Genomic DNA, 10,325 nt, shown 5'->3' with positions numbered 1-10,325 from the left:
GTGGTCTGCAAATTCTTAAGACACAAAATATAATTAAATCTTACCAATTTCCTGGATATAATAAAAAGCAGTGCAGTATTACACCTCATAGACTAATGTAATAATAATAATTCATTTTATTTGTAAAGCACTTTTCATAAAGAAATCTCAAAGTGCTACACAAACCAGAGACAAAATAAACAAAAGACTAAGGGAAAAAGCAGACACGTTAAAATCAGCAGTAGATAAAAAGACACAAGAATAAAACCATCTAGGGACAACCTAAAGATGCCTGCCTGAACAAAAAAGTTTTAAGCCCTTTTTTAAAAGTGAAGTTTAAATATTGGGGAAAAACTATAATATTTTTTACACTTTTACTGTGCTTTTTTGTCTCTACTACGCTCACACAAACTCTTTAATTAGCTGAGTGGGAGTGCAAATACCACTACAAAGTAATCCTACACTTTAAGTAACACTAATGCTAAATTAAACGACACATAACAGATAAAGTGACTGTTTAGTTCTCATGCTGTGTGGCACCATTTTGCTTTGACGTTTTCCACATATTTCCGACCTACTCGGGCTGCTTGGATCCCATAGATGTATATATAAACACAAAGCCTTTCTTATATATATCTATGTTGGATCCTACCCCAATTCCCGAGTCAGAATCCCGAGTTCAAGGGCCGTTTTATTGCACTTTTCCCGACTCCGAGGTCGGATCTTTCCGAGTTCCGAGTGCAATCGAACGCAGCATTAGCAACGTTAGCTCAGTAAACCACCAGGTTTGCCTTTTGTCATCTTTAGTCTTATTATCAGTGCTGTGGATGGTGAGTATTGTTTACAGAGACAGTGGAGGCTTATACTGTGTTATAACTGTCTCGTGAGATAAAAAAAATATATATATAAACTACAACAACTAGCATGATTGGACCCCATTAGCGCCCAACATGGCGGTGTTTGACGATCTGCTTCTTGTTGTGAACGAGAAAGATGGAGTCTGATATTCTTGTTGGCTTTACTTGGCCGGCCACAGAGCTGCGCATTTAAAAAAATGTCGAGCTCCGTGAGAAACTACAGAGCGGGTTATTGAGTGTTGTATCTCCGTATTATTTTTTACATAATAGGAGTTAAAGCGTCGAAACTGCTTGGAAGTTTGCAAGCCGGCATTTCAATAGTCTTCACTCTTCGTCGGTGTCGAAGTTGAAGCCATTTTGCTAGCTAACTACGTGCATATTAGTCTTGTTATTGGAAGGAAAGGCTTGCTGCTGGTCAGTTAGCTGATTTCACTGCTGATTTTTGCAATGATTGTGACAATGGAGACATTTTAAGAGGCTCAATATTTTTGACTGGTTAAAGTTTTGTCGTTGTAGGTTAGGTAAAGTATTAATCTTTTCTCCAGTGACGAGGAGAAGTCATTAGCTTGTTACACAATAGATTTATCCCGTCAGCTCTTGTTAGCTGTGCCCTAAGGTAAAGGAGCAAGTTTGTCTGGTGTTAATGGCTAAATAAATGTCCCAAAGCAGAACGGTACACTGTTTAATGTCTGTTCCTTTGAGAGCCATAAATCTCCATTGTCCTATTCAAACAGTGTTGTGGTATTTACATATCGTCTCCCTGTTAAAATAATCGCCTAAGTCATTTTTTCAAGTTTTGCAGGAAACAAAAAAACTTCACCAAAAGTGTAACATATGACGTTTATTGATCATTTCACTCAAAAAGGATGTAACAAAGGATGGCTATTGGCATAGTAATAACACTGTGTGTAAATTATTTAACTTAACCCTCTGGAGTCTCCAAAAGCACCAAATTCAGACAAATTCAGCGTGGAGCCCTACTGTAAATTTACCTCTAAAGTTCTGGCTGTAAACTCCATGAGGACAGTTTCAGTTTGATGATGATATACCAAGTAAAACTGGAGACAAGCTCAAATATATTTAGTATAAAATGATAGAACTGGATGTAACCCTCTTATATGTTAGATTTGACACCTTTGTTCACATTTGCAACACTTAAAATTCTTTATTGAGCATGATAGTGTTTTGAAAGTAAAAAAATAAATAATTCAAAATCACATTTTATGTTGGACTAAAGGACTAAAAAAGACACAAAATGACTAAAAAAAGACACAAAATCAGAAGACAGAATGACCAAAAAAGACACAAAATTACTTACAAAGACATGAAAAGGATTCATAAATGGACAAAATAGCCCCAGACTCCAGAGAGTTAAGAGAAATAAATGTCTTTGTGACTTAAGCAAGATATGGTAACACTTTATTTTGAAGGTGTCTACATAAGAGTCACACAAGCCTGTCAGAAACATGACATGACAAGTATCATGAGCATTAATGTTACTTCAAAGTGTCATTAATGTTCATGACACATCCCATGTCATGTTTATGACACGCTCATGTCACTCTTATGTAGACACCTTAGAGTAAGTGTTACCAATATTAGTGTCAACAATAAAACACTGATAAACCAAACTGATAACTAAACAATCTCCCTCTAGCTCTTCTTTGCTGGTTTCTTATCTGATTCCTATGAATGTGGCAAATTGTCAAAGAAGTGATGATCTTAAAGGGGTAAAATCACATGATCTGATCAACTGAGGATGGAGGCGATTTTACCATCATGAGGAGATGATTTAGGCAAAAAAAAACAACAATTTTGACAAAAAATGACTTAGGCGATTATATTAACAGTGTGACAATAAGGTGTTGAAACATCTGTTTCTAGCTCGTTTGTGCATTTTGTCTTAAATCTAAAAAAGAAGTAAAAGCTAGACAGTGGCTGGAAAATAACCTAATATTTCAGTGCTATGATTGCATAAACTAAACCTGATGTGTTTACTAAATGTAATGACTATATAACAGTGCAGGTGCTCCAAAACATCATTTTTACATGTTGTGTTACAACTTGTGACTGCTTTTTATTGAAATAAAGACACTGAACCAACATGATGGCCTGTGGGATTGGTTTTTATTTCTTGAGTAATTGAACAAAATTCATTTTAACATGTTAAAATATTACATTCATGTTTAGTGGGACAGCTGAGTGTTTATGTGCTGAATCTGATGCCAGCATGGACGTGTCTTTTTGCCATCATCTCTTTTTTTTGGCAGGTCCAGCAGAGAAAGGCATTCAAGTCCAGAAGCAACAATAGATGCCACATCTGCAGTATCCTTATGCAGTTAAACCATATTCTTTTTTTGAGCTATTTTAATAAACTGAAGGGGGGAGAAAAGCTACGTGCATGCCAGGTTTGACACAAGTGGAAGAATGTGACAGTAAATCACTTTGTTCACCATGTGCCATGCAATACCATGACTATACAAAGGATTCATTATGGAGCGAGTGGCTCCCTCCTCTGGCTAATGTTGAGAATGATCAGCGGTGCAAAGACAACATTGCACAACCACATTGTCAATGCGGAAGCTGCAGGCTTTTAAATGTGCTCCCTCTACTGCTGCAAGGAGGTTAGTGCATACTGACAAATCTGTAGTTAGGTAAGGAGTTATCCACCTGCTGTGAATAGTTGTTAATACCCTTAAGAAACAGCACACGATTGAAAATGAACTTGGCAACATGCTATCAAACAGTGTAGTGCAGGGGTCTCAAACTCAAATTACCTGGAGGCAGTATCAAAATGACCAAAAAAAAGACAAAATTACTTTAAAAAAGTCACAAAATGACCAAATAAGACACAAAATTACTTAAAAATTACACATAATTACAAAAAAAAGACTCAAAATGACCAAAAAAGACACAAAATGACCAAAAATTACACACAATGCTTTTATCACATTGTCTTGTTTACCATGTCGTGATGTTTTTACCATGTTGTCTTGTTTTTAAAGATGTTTATGATTTTAGACTTTGAAAGGTGACCTTGGGTGACATGAAAGGCGCCTATAAATTAAATGTATTATTATTATTAGAATTACAAAAAAGAAACAAAATGATTTTAAAAGGCAACAAAATGACACAAAATGACAGAAAAAGACAAAATGACAAAAAAACCTAAATTACTTAAAGAAGAAACAAAAATACCAAAAAGAAGACACAGAATTACAAAAAAAGACATAAAATTAAAAACAAGACAAAATTATTTTAAAAAGACACAAAATTACCAAAAAAGACATAAAATTATTAAACAAAGAAACAAAATTACCAAAAAAAATTAAAGGTCCCTTTAATTACTTAAAAAGTAATTAAAGGGACCTTCCACACACAACATGGTAAAGAGACTTTCATATAAAACTCACATTAAACTTTCATATCAAGGTGGGGGCCACAACTGGCCCGCGGGCCGCGAGTTTGAGACCCATGGTGTAGTGTCTTTATACTATGACAAATCAATTTTAAAGTGGAAATTATGCAATACATATGTATGAATATATACTTTTTTTTTTTTTTTAAGAATATATTTTGGGCATTTTTGCTTTTAATTGATAGGACAGCACACCTGAATTTACACTTTTTATTGAAATTACAGTTGTAGTTACTTAAAACTACCAAATTAGTCTTTATGCAAATTCTAAACTATTTTTAAACAGATAAACATGCAAACATTTTTCAAACTTTGTCCTGTTACAGCTGCTTGTTACATAATCCTCTAATAATATCACATGAGTCATTCAGTTTCACAAGTGCTTTTACTTTTAATACTTAGTAATTATGTTCTTATAATTGCATAAAACATGCAGGACTTTAACTTGTTACTTCTACTTCAGGGGTGGGCAACTTAAATGCTGCAGGGGGCCACAGTTTTTCATGGAAACTACCACAGGGCCACATATAGGACCATGCACTTCGTCATTTTGTGTTTGTTTTTTTTTGTTCATTTTGAGTCTATTTCTTTACAGTGCAGTAACTTAACATATTTCATGCTCAAATGCATGTATAACAGTATAAATAGGAATACAAAAGGTTTGAAGCAAATAAAAAATAACCACTTACTGTGATTTACTTTTTTTTCTTCAGTGCAAGAACAGCAGACCAACATTAATGCAAGAAGTAATTTTGTGCATTTTTACACTGAACTTTTAAGATTTCATGCTCAAATGCATGTAGTTGTACTGAGGGCCACTTCAAGTCAGGGTGAGGGCCGTATGCGGCCCCCGGGCCTCCAGTTGCCCATCCCTGTGCTATGTGTACGGTATTGAATTGTTTTTTATGCACGGTTTAACTCTTTTCTCTCTTTCCGTCTAGGTTGAAGTTTGAGTTTAAGTTTGAAGATTTCGAGTTTTTGTTCGTTTTGTGTCTTTTTTGTTCATTTTGTGTCTTATTGTGTGTCTTTTTTGTTCATTTTGTCTTTTTTGTGTCTTTTTTTTCTTCATTTTTTTGAGTATATTTGTTTATTTTGTGTCTATTTGTTTACAGTGCAGTAACTTAACATATTTCATGCCCAAATGCATGTATAACAGTATAAATAGGAATACAAAAGGTTTGAAGCAAATCTTTTTTTTTTTCAGCGCAAGAACAGCAGACCAACATTAATTGCAAGAAGTAATTTTGTGCATTTTTACACTCCAAGTGAGGGTAGGGGCCTTATGCGGCCCCCAGGCCTCATGTTGCCCATCCCTGTTCTACTTTATTGTATCTTATTTATGTAAAGCATCTGCTTTCTTCCTTCCATCTGCACTGCAAACCTGCATGTTTTCTATAGCTGGTAAGGCTTTTAAATATGAAGTTATGGCTTCTAGTTTCAAGCTGCTGAATGCTTGAATTGGGTTTAATGATTTCATGTCTTTGTACACATGGAAGTGTTTTATTGTCTTGAAGGCCACTGCATTGCACTTACCCTTTGTTTGGTATGTTTAAATTTCAACTTTCTGTTATTTCAGTGATAAACTGGTTGTAGTTTTTTGTCCTTAATGATTCTAAGTGGTATTTTAAAGTGCTGTAAAAGCTGACAGAGCTTGTAAGCACCCTGATAATATTAGGCCTCGCTGAAGAACAGTTGATGCTTTTGGCTGTTGGACTTTTTGTGCAGGATTTTGTGCTGTATGTGTGTGTGGGTGTCTGGAGGTTGAAGGTTGCCCTTTCAAAACAGGAATCAGAGCGATGTAGCGTTTGTTAAAAGGGTTAATAAGTTGAAACTGTAGGTATAATTAGGTGTCATTTTTTGTTCATGCCTCAGCAGTTCACATATCCATGTTTATACATGCATGTTGCAGCATGTGTCGTCCTCCCAGAGGCACTAATTCCTGGAAGGGCTGAGGATTCATGGATCTAGGGGGAGCTGTTGTCTGTTGATGTCAGCCTGACAGTCAGTGTGTTTCAGGGGTTGGTGGGGACGAAGGGGGAGCCTGTAGCACAATGATGTAGGCCAGGGATGGGCAACTGGAGGCCCGGGGGCCGCATAAGGCCCGCACCCAAAATTACTTCTTGCAATTAACCCATAAGAACCCACGGTGACACGGGTGTCACAAACATTTTAAATGTTCTAGTAATGTTCATGTATGTTTTCTCAAGTACATAAGTGTGTTTTTTAGTGTTCTACAGCTACAGTAGCTTGTTGAGAAGCCGTCCAATAAGGCAGTTATTTATATTTATTTATTCTCGATTTATTATTATTTTGTTACTTAAAAACAAATCTGAAATGGAATTTGTTGTCTAACAGCACTATTATAGTCACACTTTTGATATATGTGGTGGAGATGCAAAGAAAAAGGCAAATATGTGTTTCTGTAAGCAGAAAAGGTGTCTAGTTTATTCATTTAAAAATAAGATATATCATAAGGTCCACTTGGTCTATGGTATATCCCCCATAATTTTCCTTTTTAAGGATTACTGGCTCTGGGTTCTTATGGGTTAATGTTGGTCTGCAAAAAAAGACACAAAATGAACAAAAAAAAGACACAAAATGAACAAAAAAACGACACAAAGTGACCAAAAAAAAACACAAAATTAACAAAAGAATACACAAAATGACCAAAAAAAGACACAAAATGACTGAAAAAAGACACAAAATGACTGAAAAAAATTAATTACTTAAGAAAAGACACAACATGACCAAAAAAAGACACAAAATGACCAAAAAGTCACAAAATTACCAAAAAAGACACAAAATGACTGAAAAAAAGACACAAAATGACAGAAAAAAAGACACTGAATTACCAAAAAAAGGACACAAAATGACTGAGAAAAGACACAAAATTAGTAAAAAAGTCACAAAATGACCCCAAAAAAGACACAAAATGACTGAAAAAACACTAAATTACTTTAAAAAGTGAGAAAAGACGGCGTATGTCAAAGGGCAGCACGGCGGACAGCGCCAGAGGTCAGAACCTCGGGAGAAGAGAGCAGTGGACGGCTCGGTGCAGCAGCATCGCCTGGACCAGACTTGGCTGCACTGTTAGAAGCCCAGATTAGCACTAAGCCGATTGCAACGCGAGGTAGGATCAAGAGCAATTAATTTAGCACCCAGATAGTTCCAGGAAGAGGCTGAAAGAAGTTTAACAAAACGTAGATCTCCTGCAAAACTCAAACACTGGCTGACTTAACATTCCTGCTTCAGTCTGTTCTCTACAAACGAGCTGCCTTATATAAAAAAAAAAGAGTAGAGGAGAATTTGGAAGGTCTGAAAGGGTGTGTGGATGATAAAAGGAAGGATAAAAGAAAGATGAAGACGCTTGGCAGGGGCTGACATCAGGCAAAACAAACAGCCAAAGAACAGGACATTCTCTTGTGGACAGAAATGGGCCGGCCTGTTCTAGTGAGAGAGCATGCCTCCGACCCTGCGTCACCCATTTTTATTACAAAGCAACATCCTGGTGCATAACTTAAGGGGGAATACAGCCGAGAACAGATTATGTCTCCTTCATATGGTAACAGGTGTTCCGCTCTCATTTTGTCTACTACAAAATGACTGAAAAAAGAGGTTGAGAGAGCTGGGAAATGTATTACACTTCAAAATCAGGTATATCATATCTGCTAAAGAGGATATCTTTTTTAAAATCTGGCAACCTTTTCTTGATTTAATGTCTAAATATTGAATTAGTGCTATTCTGTTGCTGTGCCATTTATGTTGTACCCATGTTTAGTTTGTCTCATGTCAAAAACACTAAATTACTTAAAAAAGACACAAAATTACCAAAAAAGTCACAAAATTACCAAAAAAAAAGACATAAAATGACAGAAAAAAACTAAATTATTTAAAAAAAGACAGAAAAATGACCAAAAAAAGACACAAAATGGACAATAGTTCTGCTAACTCTTATTTCTTTGTTGTGAAATGCGGGAAAGTCATTAGCGAAAGCTAGCGGCTAACTGATGCTAGCGGCTAAATGATGCTAGCAGCGCTGCTTGTTACAGCTACAAGAGTAGCCATTAGCATATTAATGCTAACTCAAAATTGTGGTCGCAACATTAGCTGACATTTCATAGCGGCGTTACAATCGTGCCAATTCAGCACATTGCAGAAGTAAGCAGAAGTAAGGATTAAAAGTTATTACAATGTAAAATTATAAGTTAGTACAATTTACAGTTGAGTTGACAAAAATCTGAATTCAGAGTTGAGCAAACTCAAAAACAAAACTTAAAATATTTAGTTTAATTGTCCAACTTAAAATTTTATCGAAGTTTGTTGCCTTGAAATTTTGAGTTCACCCAACTTTTCTTTTTTTCAGTGTGTCCCTTAGGGACTTAATGATTTTAGGTCAAGCATAAAGCTGAATATGGGAGATTCTAGAAGATTTAAAGTGTTTGTTACACCCGTGTCACCGTGGCTTCTTATGGGTTATTGTTTGAACCTCCCACCTGTCAAACCTTATTCATATTTCCTCCCTCGTTGCCTTTCCTTCACCTCTCTCTCTCTCTCTCTAAGCCTCAGAGATGACCACACGCTGCCTGCAGTGGCTCTCTCCTGGCCGTATCGCTCGCCCTCCTCTTTTCTCACTTTTTTTTCTGATTCTCTGCTGTGCTGCTGTTTTGTTTCCCCTGGCGTGATGCCATTGCCTCTAACCATCTGCCTCACTTTCTTTTCCCCCTTTCTTTTTACCGCTTTCCTTTTCTTCTGATGTCACTTCAACTATTACTGATTTAGTATTTTATCTTTGTTCACACGATAAGGTTACCTCACGTTGCTCAAAAACCCTCAGTATCTAGAGGGAACACTATCCCATCATCCATGTAACCCGTTCACCGTGTTTTTTGCAGTGGCTAATCCAGATAAAAGACACAAAATGACAGAAAAAAACTAAATTACTTTTAAAAAAAAAGACACAAACTGACCAAAAATGACCAAAAAAGTCACAAAACCACCAAAAAGACTCAAAATGACTGTAAAAAGACACAAAATGACTGAAAAAAGACACAAAATTACCAAAAAAGGACACAAAATCACCAAAAAAGTCACAAAATTACCAAAATAAAGACACAAAATGACTGAAAGAAGACACAAAGTGACTGAAAAATAAATAAATGAATTAAAAAAAAAAGACACAAAATGACAAAATCTGGCAACCTTTTCTTGATTTAATGTCTAAAAACTGAATTAGTGCCATTCTGTTGCTGTGCCATTTATGTTATACCCATGTTTTGTTTGTCTCATGTCAAAATGTCACTTCAACTATTACTGATCTTACTGATTATTTTATCTTTGTTCACACGATAAGGTTACCTCACGTTGCTCAAAACCCTCAGTATCTAGAGGGAACACTATCCCATCATCCATGTAACCCGTTCACCGTGTTTTTTGCAGTGGCTAATCCAGATAAAAGACACAAAATGACAGAAAAAAACTAAATTACTTAAAAAAAGAGACAAACTGACCAAAAAAAGACAAAAAATGACCAAAAAAGTCACAAAATCACCAAAAAAAGACACAAAATGACAGAAAAAAACTAAATTACTTAAAAAAAGAGACAAACTGACCAAAAAAAGACAAAAAATGACCAAAAAAGTCACAACATCACCAAAATAAAGACACAAAATGACTGAAAAAAGACACAAAATGACTGAAAAATAAATAAATTACTTAAAAAAAAGACACAAAATGACAAAATCTGGCAACCTTTTCTTGATTTAATGTCTAAAAACTGAATTAGTGCCATTCTGTTGCTGTGCCATTTATGTTATACCCTTGTTTTGTTTGTCTCATGTCAAAAACTCTGTCAAAAAACCCCCCAAACATGTATTGTTCCTTGTAGCTCCACCAACTATCTCTAATTTGTTATGAAAACAATAAAAATAAATCCACAAAAACCCCTCAGTATGTGTCTTTTCCTATCTCTTTGTGAGACGTCCTCAGCGCCCCGTCTTTCCGGGACGTTCTGATTGAAGTGTGCTATTTAAAGAGGCGTGCAGAAAAACAGGGGTTGTTTACAGTGCCCTCAA

Source organism: Centropristis striata, chromosome 17 (assembly GCF_030273125.1).
Source record: "Centropristis striata isolate RG_2023a ecotype Rhode Island chromosome 17, C.striata_1.0, whole genome shotgun sequence".
In the NCBI taxonomy this organism is placed as follows: Eukaryota; Metazoa; Chordata; class Actinopteri; order Perciformes; family Serranidae; genus Centropristis; species Centropristis striata.
Note: the sequence above shows the minus strand (reverse complement) of the source record.